This window comes from Pipistrellus kuhlii, unplaced genomic scaffold (assembly GCF_014108245.1).
Source record: "Pipistrellus kuhlii isolate mPipKuh1 unplaced genomic scaffold, mPipKuh1.p scaffold_m20_p_1, whole genome shotgun sequence".
NCBI classification, from domain to species: Eukaryota; Metazoa; Chordata; class Mammalia; order Chiroptera; family Vespertilionidae; genus Pipistrellus; species Pipistrellus kuhlii.
Window position 1 is genome coordinate 81,735,711 of NW_023425404.1, and position 15,227 is coordinate 81,750,937.

The following is a 15,227-nucleotide window of genomic DNA, read 5'->3' on the forward strand; positions in this document are numbered from 1 at the left end:
TCAAGTCTATCAGAATCTTTACTCTTAAGAATAGCCATGTCCCATAAGAGTCTGATCAAGGAGTTTTGGGGAAAAATAAAACCCTTGTTACCCTTGCTACTTCTCCACCTAATTGCCAGATAGCATAGGAAACCATGAGGGCATATGTTTTTAAAAGACACATCTGATCTTCTCTATAAATGTCCTTCATTTTGGCATGACTAAGTGGATGTTAATATGTCTGTTGAAACGGTTCTTTTACAAGAGTTTGTCCTCAGGTTGAAAAACTCCCAGAGACATCACATGAGTATGCTTAGCTCCTGTCAAGTGATACTCAATTGCTCTATAGGGGAAAGAGAGGCCTTCAAGTGCCTGTGGTTCCAGCCAAGAACGAGCAATTTGGCAAGCTTACCAGGGCAGAATGCTAGGTAATTCTTCTGAAAGTTGTCCTGGAATGGTGAAAGCTTTCACTCTAAAGACATTATCCAAGAAACCCCCCTAGGTCCCATATAATCATGAACTCTACATTTTTCTTTTGGGGGCAGATAAATGATTCTGTCAAGAATAGACTTCATGGTTGCAAAGAGAAGAGAATGACATTTTTAGTATGAATTCAGTCATCACTTCACTCCTCCGCAAGAATGAAGGGGGGAAAAGGTGTTAGTGGCATATAACCAAATATAATAGCTTCAGCTATGTGAAACTCTTTATACATCTTGGAATTTTTGAAACCAAAGTTATGCCAAGATACACTCAGGCAATACAACCTGAGAAAACAAAGTTTAAATAAAGCATTCTGACATCTTTTTCGAATGACACATGCAATTTTGTAATCTACCAAGCTTACATAGTTCCTTCCAGCTTGAGAGAGTGTAGCACCATAGGCGTCTGGCCCCAAATCAGGAAGAAAGTTGGGCCTGGACTAACCCCTAGATTCTCTGTGGCAGCTGATCCAAGAGGCCAAGACACAGACATAGCATTATATAGCACCCCATAAGCTGAAAGGTTTGAGGGACCTGTGCTCATTCCTTTGGTTTCTAAATATAATTATGTGCAAAGACTTGAGCTGGGAATGAGCAATGCTGATGTGAAGTCATTTTGGACCCAAATTAAAGTAGGATAAGCTCTCCTTCATGCTTCAGAAGTTATCCGGGAAACCCAGAGTCTTCCTTCTGTAGGCTGATCACAGCAGGATCTCCATTTTACCTCTCAGAGCCAACCTCAACTTAATATGATTTTCTGCAGTTTAAACATTCTAATTAAATTCCCGAATTTATTTTTTGGAAGAAAGAAAGTAGATCATTTGTTTCAGTCATAGAAATAAACATATCTTTGGCCTGTATTAAAACCTGTTGGTCTCCCAAGATCTGTTTGAAATTCACAACATGGGAATTTACAGAATTTTCATAAAAGCAATTGAAGAAATTACAGCATCTCCATGAACTCCCAGGGTGCACTTCTATTAACAAAAGATGTTTTGCTTTACTCACACCTGCTCAGATCTCTGTGGGGGCTCAAGCAATACACATTCCAATAGAGCAGCGTCAATAAAATCAAATAAAAATTAAGTTACCAGGAACGGAGTAGAGATTTTTACCATGCAAAGTGCATTAGAAAAGAAGCTGAACTCCTGGAACTGATTTTTTTGTTAGGAAATTATTGCAGAAAGATAATTTTTTTGAACATAAATTCTAAAATTTTGCCTTCGTTGATTTCTCTATCCTACAACTTGAACACTTCTTCCCTCTGGTTCTGTGTGTGCATATGGGTGTGGGGAGAAGGGAATGGAATGGGTGGGGATGTTTAGAAGAGGTAGAAGGAAGGGATAAAGAGCTAGTAAAATAGGAATTTTATTTTTTATCATTGCCTGTTACTGGAAAGAATTAGAGAGCTCTCACAAAGTCTGCCTATATTAATGTGTTTCTACTCATTAGATTATGGTCCTAAAAAACACACACTCATATTTTCTTTAAATATATGAAGTCCTATTTCTTTTAGGAAATCCCTGTATGGAGAGATAAGATGAGAGCTGAGTTCCTTCTAATTGCCAACATATTTGTGTTTATACATAATATTGATATTTCTAGGGTTTTGCTGTTCTGAGAGTCACAAAAATCTCTATGCAGACTATTACATTAATAGTCGCTTTCTCCACACACACACTCTCACAAGGATCACATTGAATTGCATGGAAAGGGAAGGTCCCTTGCCTTGAAGGAGATGATTCCCTTTGGGGAGCAGGAAAATGACAAATACATGAGTGACAAGACAATGTTATTTGTGAGTGAAAAGTGTCTGTCTATTTTACAATTTTGTGGCTAGTTTTAAAGGAAGGAGGTTTCTAAAGAGGACCCTTTGCAGAGTGAAGTGATGGGTGTGAGGGTGGCAGAGTCTCTGAGGAGGGGCAGGTAGCCGTGTGTGGGAAAAGGACCTACTGAATGGTAGGAAATCCTGGACACAGGAAAGGCTGCCTCCAAGCTATGGAGTAGAAGGAAGGAGAGCAAAGTAAGGGTCCCTGTGGCTGAAGAAAAGCTCTGAAAGGGGACAAAGATGTGCACTGGGGACTTCTATTAATTTTCATTCATTCATTCATTCACTCACTCACTTTGTTCAGACATCTTTACTAAGCACCTGATGTGTGATCAGCTCTGTGCTAGATAGTGGAGATAAGATAGATGTTGACCTGCAAGCATCGTTAGTGAAATATCTCATTTCTTGTGGAATGGATTTTCATTTGGAGAAGGTTGGAAAGCACTCAGAGACTTTGCCAAGACTGACACTGGTGAGACCTCTGAGGCTGCCAGGAGAATAGCCACACCTGCCTTACTCACATTTCAGAGGGGGTGTCCATAAAGGAAAAAAACAAACACCAATGTGTTGGCTCTTACTTGTCATAACTAACTTGGTGACCAAGAATTGTAAGCATCTAAAAGTAGGAATAACATGCAGAGCTGCTCAGGAATGTGGAGGGAAGAAAATGTTTTGCTTTATACTGGCTTACTAAACTTCTCAGTATAGTAAGGTGGTTTTATTTAGTTATTTTGTTTTCTCACCTTGCTCTAAAACAGTCTTTGGAGTTTATTTATTTTATTTTATTTTTAATCCTCACCCAAGGATTTTTCCCATTGATTAGAGAGAGTGGAAGGGAGGGAAAGGGGGGTAAAGAGAGAGGGGGTAAAAAGAGGGGGGGTAAAGAGAGAAAGGAAGGTAAAGAGAGAGAGAGAGAGAGAGAGAGAGAGAGAGAGAGAGAGAGAGAGAGAGAGAGAGAGAGAGAGAGGCATTTACGACACATTGATTGCCTCCCAAATGCACCCTGACCAGGAAGCGATCAATCAATCCATCAAGCTGCAACTAAGATACTTCCCCTTGACCAGAATCAAACCTGAGACCCTTCAGTCTGAGGTCTGATACTTTAACCACTGAGCACTTGCCAGGGAAAATCAGTCTTTGGAGCAGGTTTTTAATGGATATGTCCCAACAAACTGTGTGTTGTAAGGTGTGCAGGAATTTCTTACCAATAATAAAGTTCTAAAACTGTGCAAGTGTTTTTAAATGAATATTGTAAAAATTTGGATACCTAAAAACAGCTCCTCTTCCCAAATCCTCAGTCTTCTTCATTACTGTGACACAGGTGATAATCTGTTTCTGTTAATATGCATGACCCCAATAGGTGTTCCCAAAGTGGTAGTTATAACTCTACTCCTTCCTGTCCTTTTCAAGAAGGAAATGCAAGTGAACAAGACATGCAGGGACTGACCAGTAGACCCTGAGTGATGGATATTTCTGTGAAAAAGAGGGCTAAGGGGCTGCTTGGCAAGAGGCACCAAGCAGCCCCATTTGCCTGCCTCCTTATGCTTTTATTATACCAAAACTAAAACAGGTTGAACTAAAATTAATCTATAGATACAATCAGCAGGTTAAATATCCTTGAGAAAGCACATGCTTCTATAAGGTCAGGTCTAAAGATTAAACACAGAGATTCTAGTAAAACACCCGGGGGCTTTGAATTGTTTGGGAAAGTCAAGGCAGGAACTGCCACCTTTGGCAAGGTCCCTCTAGAGGCCCCCGACCTTCCAGAGAATCCTCCTTAGAGACTTTCCAACCAAGTCCTATGCCTCCCTACAAAGACATTATAGGCATTATTATTCCTTAAGGCTAATTCTGGGCTCAGTAGAAAGAGTACTGTAATCGATTGATATGGTAAGGAGTGTTGCAGAGTATTGCCATTTCTGAGTTAGATGATTTCTATGAATTTTTTGGTGTTGTAGCTCTTTAGTTTACATTATGTTGTAGTCATCTGTAATATTTTATATTATACTAACGGTCTGGTGCATGAATTTGTGCATGGGTGGTGTCCCTCGGGGTGGCCTGAAGAGATTGGGCCCCAGGTTCACAGCCTCAGCTCGTGCCCCCAGCCTTGCTGCCCTGCAGCCCCACCTGGCACACTGCTGTGGCCGAACACCGCCCCCTCACCTACTCCACCAACCTGCCTGCAGGGCGATCTATCAGGGACAGCTCCAGGGAATGGGCAGTGGCCCTGTCTCCCACTGCCACTATTAATTGCTATCTGCTGGGCGATCAACAGGGCAATTGGGCCCCTTCTCACACTTGCCTTGGCCTGGTGCTGCCCACTCACCTGCTCTACCATCCCACCATGGTCCAGCTGTTGTTGGGGCTTATCAGGGCTGGTAATGCCTCCACTGCCACCCACTGCTAGTGCCACCATTTTCCATCTGCCCCTAGTAGTCAGTGCACATCATAGTGAACAGTTGAACTCCTGGTCAAACTTCCAGTCGAATAATTTGCTTTATATATATATATATATAATATATATATATATATATATATATATATATATATATATATATATATATATATAGGATAGGTTTGATTCATTCATATCACCTGTCCTGATCAGGTCCTGTACTGAAGGAGACTCAATGGATGCTGTTAGAATTCAAGCTGAGTAGTCCTTATCTGTGTGCTCTCTTAACAGTTATTGTCATGAAGGTGACACCATTGGCAACCTGTGACCATATAACACTTCATATAGGGTAGGAGCACAAGATATTTTTCTCATTAATTGTACTAATACATTATTATGAATTTTGATCAATAGTAAAACTGTATTCAACAAGAAATTTCTAGAAATTTGTGCGGGGGGTGGGGGATGTTGTCCCTCAGCCCAGACCGCACCCTTTCCAATATGGGACCCCTGGAGGGATGTCTGACTGCTTTCTCCCAATCCAGGACTGCTGGTCCCAATTGCTCGTCTGACTGCCTTCCTGATTGCCCCTAACCACTTCTGCCTGCCAGCCTGATTACCCCCTAACCAATCCCATGCCAGCCTGATTGATATCTAACTGTTCCCCTGCCAGCCTGTCTGCCCCCAACTTTCCTCCTCTGCTGGCCTGGTCATCCCTAACTGCCCTCCTCTGCAGAGCTGATCACCTCCAACTGTCCTTCCTTGCATTCCTGGTCCCTCTCAACTGCCCTCTCTTGCAGGCCTGGTGCCTCCCAACTGCCCTCTACTGCTGACCATCTTGTGGTGGCCATCTTGTATCCACATGGGGGCAGGATCTTTAAACACACGGGGCAGCTATCTTGATCTTGTGTGTTAGAGTAATGGCCAATCTTCATATTACTTTTATTATATGGGATAGAGGCCTAGTGCACAGGTGGAGGCCAGCTGGTTTGCCCTGAAGGGTCCTGGATCGGGGTGAGGGTTCCCTTGAGGCATGAGGTGGCCTGAGAAAGTGGCCTGTGGTGGTTTGCAGGCCAGCCACGCCCCTGGCGACCCAATCGGAGGCTCTAGTATCTGAAATTTATTTACCTTCTACAATTGAAACTTTGTAGCCTGGAGCAGAGCAAAGCCTTTTGCTTGCTCTATGGCTGCCTCCATTTCTGTTTGGATTTGTTTACCTTCTACAATTGAAACTTTGTAGCCTTCAGTTGAGGCCTAGTCTGGGTAGGGAAGGTGGAAAGCTTGGCTTCTTTCGTTGCCTGGTAAACCCAAGCTTCCCTCCTGCTCTCTATGGCTGTAGCCATCTTGGTTGGGTTTATTTGCATACTTGCTCTGATTGGCTGGTGGGAGTGGCTGGTGGGCATGGCTTATGGTGTAGTGGAGTGGTGGTTAATTTGCATATTACTCTTTTATCAGGTAAGATTTTCAGAGCCTGTGCTTTTGGGAACCCATCTAAAATACATGTCTACTTTCCTGACTTGGTGAACACAACCAAAGGACAAAATGGAAACTGGGAGCATCCCCTAGTCCTCATTCTAAATATTATTTGGATGGGGAAGATTGGGTCAAAACTATATGAACTTAATTAAGGCAGCCACTAGAAGTTGCTTTATAAACAAACAAACAAACAACTCAGGCTTTCAGAGTATTTTGTTGATAGCAACTGCTTTATGGAAAGACCAGGTAAAGAAAATCCAATAATTGAGCATTCTGGTAAATTTGGACAGATAATCTTAGGATTTTCTATATCTGGTTGCTCAAACATGGATAAGAGATTAGGAACCCAAATATTGAACATTATTCTTTCTTGGCTTTCAGGTACTAAGCCTGGATGAATTAATTTAATAAGCTCACTTGTGTTTCTTAACACTTCATTCTTTCATAATTTGGAAATAGTCAGTAACCACCTTGAATAAAAGAATAAGACAGCACCACCTGTCTAGTAAACTCATCCCCAGCCTGAACAATCCTAAAGAGCAAACAAACAAAAATAATTCATATTGCAAGATGTTTGAATGAAAATCTGCCTTTTGAAAAGTAGCATAATGCAAGGGATGAAAGCATGAAAGTTTTTTACAGTTGGACTATCTAGGCTTAAATTTTAGCTCCAACATTTACACACTGTGACCTTGGGCAAGTATTTAAACTCTGCTCCACTTTCCTCATATGCAAGAGACAGCAATATTCAGAAAATCTTGCATATTTTGGTACATCGACAGGGAGCCTGGAAAGTCATTACAAAGCATGGCTGGAACACCGTGTCACCTGATATGAAGTCATTAAAATTATCTTTATGCTATCCTTTTTTCAATCAAACAGTTACAATTATTTTCTCTCTGAATATCATCTTGACTACTGTCATTCAAAGCTCTACTTTATAGCACTGCTCTTTAATTATATAACAGTGAGGTGTGGATCTTACAATGTGCCCACTTGGAAAGGTCAATTTTAAGTACACACACCCTTTCCAGCTCTACAATTCATATTTATGTTCTTATTGATGGCCAAATTCTAAAGTCTTAATGTTCACTTGTTCTTTAAAGTGGCTCAAAGCTAATTTATTTTGGAGGTAGAATGAACCAGAAGGGAAAGCACTCTTCATAAGAACTAGTACCAGGCAGAGGTTCAGAGCAGCCATGAAGCAATGTTATAAGGGGACAAGTGAACAGTGAGCTAAGGAAGGAAGCCAGAGATCAGTCTGATGGAAATAGTGTTGGACCATAGGTCAGAGGGACAGGAAACAGCACTGCAGCCATGACCTGGGACAATGAGGACCAGGTGGGGAAGGAAGTGGCCAGTAGAACAGTCAGACAAATATTTCAGGATACTGTCAGGGAGCACAGAGAGGATAATGGTGCCTTTTGAATAAGTGACAACAATGTGATGTGGAGTTAGGGCTTCAAAGCTTCAATGCTTTGAAAATTACCTTGCTTCAGATATTCTGAGCTGTAGTAAATATTCTGGGCCCCTTACCATTTAATAAACTGAGTTAGGGCACCCCAATTTCTTCAGAAACTTCACACAGACCTTTTGAAGTGTGAGATGGAAGTGCACATACTCAGAACTTAAACTCGAATCCCATCCTTTCCCAAACCTTCATCTGTCTGCTGAGGATGACTCCTAAGACAAAGGTTATCTTATGCTTATATTAGAGACCCGATGCATGAAATTTGTGCAACAGTAGGTCTTCACAACCCCGGCTGCCTCAGCCCTCGCAGCTCCAGCTTCCTACGGAAGGTAGTTCAGATGGTTGTTTTGCTATTCGGCCATTCGGTTGATTTGTATATAATGCTTTTATTATTATATAAGTTCCATGAGCAACACTAATGGGCATCACATAGCCAAATGACTTCTGTGCATCACAAGGGCACAATTGCACAAAGCTGATGCTGCATAAGCCAATCTCATGCCAATACAGGATCTTTAATCCTGTCCTTACTTATCCTGTTCCCCTCTCTGTAATCAGCATCATTCTGCCTTCTAAACCATTCATATTATGAGTAGTCATAGCAACAGCTATGCCCATGTATTGAGTTTTAGTATGTGCTACATCCTTTATACATAGCAGGTGGTTTAAACCTGACAACAATCCCAAGGGTAGGTATTTTTATTATTATCCCCATTTAATGGATGAGAAAACTGAGGATCCTAAAGATTAAGCAACTTGCACAAGGTTACTTACAGGCAACTGGCAGATCTGGGAATTAAATTCAGGTTTGTTTAATATCAAAGCCCAGGCTCCCTCCCCACCCCCCGCCCTCTTGAGGTTCAAATAAGAATGAATTACAGCTACTGATGCATTAATTACAACAGTGAGCACAAGATTTAGACAAAATGTTACTACACTAAGGATTTATGTTTTAAGACACTTTATCTTTAATTGTGGAACAAATATTTGGGTCCCAAATTAGGACTGGAGGCAGCAGGAAGGAGAGGACCGGGTGAAGGAATGGGTGAAATTGTTCAGGGCCAGGTGTGCTTCAGTCGGATTGATAATTCTTTTAGTCTGACCAGAATGGGTGATCCGAAAAGGTTGGCAGGCTCTGCCCCACAGCTTCCAGAGAGATCCGGGAGGAGAACCAGCTCCAGGCTTTCTGGGAAACTTGCCAAACCTATTTTCAGAACCTGCATATATTTGGCCAACTTTCTTATCAACTTGTCCTGAAACCCAGAAACCCCTGAGACCTAAGACAGATGCATGCTTGGACACTTTCCTCCCACTGTCCGTCCTCTCTCCTCCCTCTGAACCTTTACCCTTCCTCCAGCCCATGTTATGTTGCTGATAATAACAGCAAGGGTACATCTAATTTACTATCCAAACAATCCACATAGCTCGGCTCAGTCAATTCTCTTTCCCCAAGCATTTTAGAATATTTTTCTATACAATTATTTCTTTGCTCTCATTCTAAAGTACATTCTTAGGTTCCTTATATTATTTCTTACTTATGATAACAATATTTACTCAACAAAGCATGCCACTAGGATGTGTCATCTTTGTCAGCAGAAGTACAATGTTGAGTGCCCTTCTAAATTCTTTCATCACCATCATCCCTGCTTTGCCCCTCTGCCCTCCCACTTACCTCCCAAGCACCCTGCTCAGTAGCATTGGCAACATTTCCCAGGCCTTTCCAGGTGTTTGCCTGTGGATTTACTTCTATTTTCTCCTACCACCCTTCTTTCCTTTAAAAATCACATTTGCAGAGTTGTGACTGTCCTTCAAAATTGACTTCAAATATTGCTTCTTATTTACTTGTCTTTAAAGAGTAAGGTCAGCAGCCTGGCAATCCAATGCTGGACACAGTCTCCTCTCCCTTTCCTTTGGCTCTGCTGTTGAATAAGTTATAAATTTGGAAGGAACATAAAATGGTGATGATTTCCCTGCACACCCCATTATTCCCCTCACATTGAGAAAGGCCTGTGGACCATATTGAGGCTGCTCACCTTTCTTTCCATCCCCTTCGAGAAAAAAGAAAAGCATTCGAGATCCATGGACCTTGCGGGGCCAAAGGGCAAAACAAATATCTTTACAACACATCATAAGTCACTATGAAATGCGTGCCATCATTTCCATGGTTTTGATATATATGAGGTATGCTGTGAGGTATGCTGAAATTAAAGATTATAAATTTGGGACCTGAAAGGAGATGACTTGGATTTAATAGAACAAGCTGATATCTAAAGTCTGTCTTCTTAAAGTTAATTAAAGGAAGTGGAAATGGTCATCTATTAACAGAATCTAGTTCTCCAAGGAATAATTTGTGAATACAAATGCATGTATACATTTGTCCATATACATGGGCATCATGTGTGTATATAACAGTGTGCCTGTATTTAAATGCAACTTCTTCTGATTCAAATAATGAGACCCAAAGGGATTTTATTTCTGATTTGTGAATTTATTCATACAAAGAACATTGTGAGGATATAGAATCAATTAATATTTCATTGTATGGTTGATGCATACTATTATTATAAAGAATACAATTTTACACATTTTTTTATGTCAAAACAACTGGTACACACATGCACACTAGGTATGCCTGTTTCCCCATTTTATGTATTTCACCATCCTCTATGAAGTCAACACAGGACATTATTTTAAAGGGTCTTACCTAAAGACATTAAGAAATTATGTATAGACTTTTGTTTTACTATTCACTGGTAACTTAAAAAATCAAATGTTATGAGGTTATATGTAATATTAAACATTAAAATATAAAGATATAAATTCAAAGGCAGAGATAATTACCCATGTTGTCTCAAAATATTTTGGAAAAAGTAAATCAACTTTTGCATACAGTCTGTCATAAGTCTTGTATTTACATTAAGATTTTTATTCTTTATCGTCAGGCTCACCAACTAAATCAGTCCCACAGACACTACTTACTCCTATGTCTTTAGGAGAGCTGGGATTCTTAGTCCAAAAATTTGGTAGGATTCCTCTGAATAGCTTTTTAGAGGGCTGTGTTCCTGAGATGCATGAGTTCAAAAGACAATGAAAGGTGAAGAGAGAAGGGAAAAAGAAATGTCTTCAACTTAGTTGTCTAAATAAAAAAGATGGCTTTTGAACTGTACCCAAAAGTTATCAAACCAAATCACTATACAGGAGTCTAGAATGTTAGTAGTAGTGTTAAAATGGGTCTTACTTGATGTAAGCCATATAGAGAAGGTGTCTATCTATTTATCTGTTTGTTTATAAAATCAGATGGGAGGTTTTGAGGAACAAATGGCATTGTCTTTAACTGTGTAAGGGCACACATAGAATTGCCTGTAGGTGAGGTAGGCTTTAAGCATCTTCTGTGCTAGCTGCATTTTCACATACTGGTAGTGGCAGCACAAATTAACTGGTTTGAAAAGCATTTGGGCAATGCATAGTAAGAGTAATAACACTTTCCTCTGTCCTTTGACAAAGATATTAGTCTTCTGAGAATTTATACTAAGGGAATGGAAAAATTAATGCATAATTTCCATTGCATTATCATTTTGAAAAGTAAAATATTGGCCATAAACTGAAATGCCACTAATCCCGGAATGGTTAAGTAAATGAGGTACAATGTTTGTGTGGAATATGGTACAAACATGTTAAATGTAGGATGTGTAGTAACACTCCAAACAGAGCTTAAGGTATGGATTGGTTGTTAGAGTATCGGCCCCCATCTCACAACCATGTTGCTTTGCTGTACTGGAGCTATAATTGCAAACTAAATTTGTTTAGCCTGCTTGTTCCTTATTGGACTCCACCAATAGGGGGCACTAATGGGAGGTTGAAGGCAGTTGTGAGAAGAAGGGAGAGGCCCCTTCCTGTGTGCTTCTGTCTTGTCAGTTATTCTTCCATGCCCTTCACTCTGAAGAGGGGCAGTTGATTTCATTAGAAGTTAGTTCCAGTCTTCAGCTTTTGGACCCACCTCTAGAAGCTATAATACCTCATCACCTCTCCCCTTAGAACTATCAGCACCAGCTCTGGTGGAGTCCCCTCCCAGGGGTGTGCAGTCCCTTCTTCCAAGTTGCTAGTTCTGAGTATCTGGACCCTTTCCCTTTGTTCTTCCAGCAAGGGCAGCAGCTGCTTCCTGCACTTATTCCTGTTTCATTTCAGGGTCCCCTTTATGTTTCCAGTTCTCTAATACTTGTATAACCAATTTCTTATATTAAATTCTCTCTGCTAAATAGTATTGTCTCTACCTTCCTGATGGATTTAAAAAAAATCAGAGAATAAAATAGGAAACAATCTAAAAACAGATGTATGAGAAAAAGTGTTGAAAGAAAATTTACCAAAAATTTTTAAAAATATATTTTTATTGATTTTAGAGAGGAGGGGAGAGGGAGAAACATCAATGATGAGAGAATCATTGATTGACTGCCTCTTGCATGCCCCCTACTGGGATCAAGCCCACAACTGGAGCATATGTCCTTGACTAGAATAGAACCTATGACTCTTCAGTCTGCAGGTCAATGCTCTCTCCATTGAGCCAAACAAGCTAGAGCCCAAAATTTTAATCAAGATTGTATCAGACACTAAATTAGCCTAATGAGTGATTTTTTCTCCCTTCATTGCTACTTTCTAGATTTTTGCTAATGTAGTTACATTACTATCATAGTAAAAATATATATTTATGTATTTTAAAAAAGGATTTGATTCCCAGTAAAAGAGTATGTAGTCCAAAGAGAATTGTACCTGTAAAACAAGATAAATTTTAATCTGGGAATGGAAAGTGATTGCAAGTGTGATCACAATTCCATTGGGGTATCTTTTGAAAAACAGAAGCAACACAGAAAAACTGGAGGGGAAAATGACATAGCTCCGAAATGACAAACTGAGAAGGTTGATGTGACTTTCCAGCAAATTTTACAACAGCCTATCACACAGATGGTTGAAGAACACAAGGACAAAGCCTGGGTTTAAAGCAGTGGTTCTCAACCTTCCTAATGTCGCGACCCTTTAATACAGTACCTCATGACCCCCAAGCACAAAATTATTTTCTTTGCTACTTCATAACTGTAATTTTGCTACTGTTATGAAAAACCATTGGAATACACAGATATTTACATTATGATTCATTAACAATAGCAAAATTACAGTTATGAAGTAGCAATGAATATAATTTTATTGCTGGGGGTCACCACAACATGAGGAACTGTATTAAAAGGTCACGGCATTAGGAAGGTTGAGAACCACTGGTTTAAGAGACCAAATTATGCCAAATTCACTTTATTTCCTTTTTTATTGGATTATTATATGAGTTGGTCATTCATTCATTCATTCATGCAATAAACATTTATTACATAACTGCAATATTCTAGAAACTGTCTTGGTAATGACAATAGAAAAACGAGCTTCAGCCCTAACTGGTTTGGCTTAGTGGATAGTGTGTCAGCCTGTAGACTGAGGGATGCCAGGTTTGATTCTGGTCAAAGGCATGTACCTTGGTTGCGGGCACAGTCCCCATAGTGGTGTGCAGAAAGCAGCTGATTGATGTTTCTCTCTCATAGATGAGATCTCTCTCTTAGATCCTCTCGATCCATCTCCCTTCCTCTCTGTAAAAAAATCAATAAAATATATTAAAAAATAAAAATGAGCTTCAAATAGGCATGAGTGGGTGCATAATATTTAGATCAGATATATAACATATAATTCTATTTTATGCTTTTTATTTTACCCAATATGCAAAATAGACATCTACATTTCACATACCTGAAACTCACACTTAACTACACTCCAACCCCACTTCTAGTGGGTGGTGGATTACAGCGACTGGGGAGAAGGTTTGGGATAAGGCAGGGATTGTGGCATGGGTGAGAGTGAGGTCAGGTTCAAGGGTGTGGTGTGGTTAGGCACCATCTGGCAGCCAAGACACATAAAACTGAGCAGCACATGTTTTTCATACTTGTTCATCACAGCAGGGGCCATCAATCAACTCTAAGTAAGATGTCTGCTTAGTTTCTTGATTTCACATGAATCTTGAATGGTTCACATCTCAGATTCTCTGAATTCTCCCTTAAACTTTCAGTGGTCAAATATATTTACTTTCTGCAATAAACAGGTTTAGCTATTTAGTAATAAAACTAATTCCATTTTCTGTATGGACACTTCTGTTTGTTTGTTTGTTTGTTTGTTTGTTTATTTTTTGGTATGTTTTCTGATTTGGTTGTCCTTATTGATTAAGTATACATAGGACATCAGAGTGAGGGAATAACTTGCCCATAATGTGCTAGACTGAAATAAATGTCTAGGTTTGTTTGGCATTCTCTGTTGTAGACATACATCTTAATTATTCTAAAACTCCATTATAATGGTGATTTGGAGGACAAGACTAAAACATCTTAGAGGTTAACCCATATATAAATGTTATTATGTCTTTATACTTTCCCCCCTTTGATGATAAAGACTCTGTCTTCTTAAAAATTACAAGTCATTTAGAAATAAAGTAGAAAGAGGAAGTTTCCCAAAATTAGCAATGCAGGGTATTGGAGATGGAATAAAGGAGAAGTTTTGGTTAGTATGATAATAAATAAGTAGTGTAATAGTTATTTAATTTTTGACATGGCTAAATGAATAGAGGTCAAAATGCTCTGCTTCAGGATGGCAAAATACCCACCCCCTACCCCCAATCCCTGTGCCAAGGAAATCTTTATAAGAAAATGTGGTAAAGACTCTAGCAGAGGATCAGGAAGAACACAATGAGCATCAGGGAAGAGTTGGAGAGGAGTGTTGGTGGACTTGAGGCTGAAAGTTGGGGTTAAGTCATGGTTCCATGTTACCATCCTTAGCATTAAACAAAAAACCCTCCACAAATTTATTATATCCTACCATATTTCAAAACAGATAAGGTGGCCTACTAAAATGTACATAATATCAGAAAAGACGGTGAAAGTAAATTGTGAATAGGGGCAAAAGCATTAGGGCAGGGAAAGTAAGATTAACCCATGAAGAGATTTGTCCAAAATCAATATTTGCTGAGATAATATACAAAAATATTTGTAGGACTTTCTTTGCTGAAAATAGACCACAAGTTTGGTTCCAAGTTTTCAGGCACATATATTTAAAAAAGGGATTCTGATCACATTGTCAATTACTTTATTAATTTAAATAATTACTTAATTATTTAGTTACTTGAAAATACAAACCAGTTGCCAACTAAAGCATAACTCTTCCTGGTACTGAGGCAAGAAAGAAATTGTTCCCCATGGATCTTCATAAAAAGGACACTGAATAATATAGTGATAAATGTCCCAGTGGCACTTTAAAGCAAAAAAGGAAATGAATTTTATGAAGATGTTTCTTCTATCAGCTGTCAAGAGGCTGGAGTAAAAATATTATCACCCAATTCAGTGAAAGAAACTTGATGAGAATAAAAATCATGTAGTATACATGTATAATTTATCATGGGAACAATTTTAGAGGAGTAATACTTAACTTCTTTTGAGTTGTGGATTACTTTGGGAAAATTTCCATTCATTTTTTTTTTAAGCAAATATGTACAACGATTTGGCTCCATCCCAGGCCATG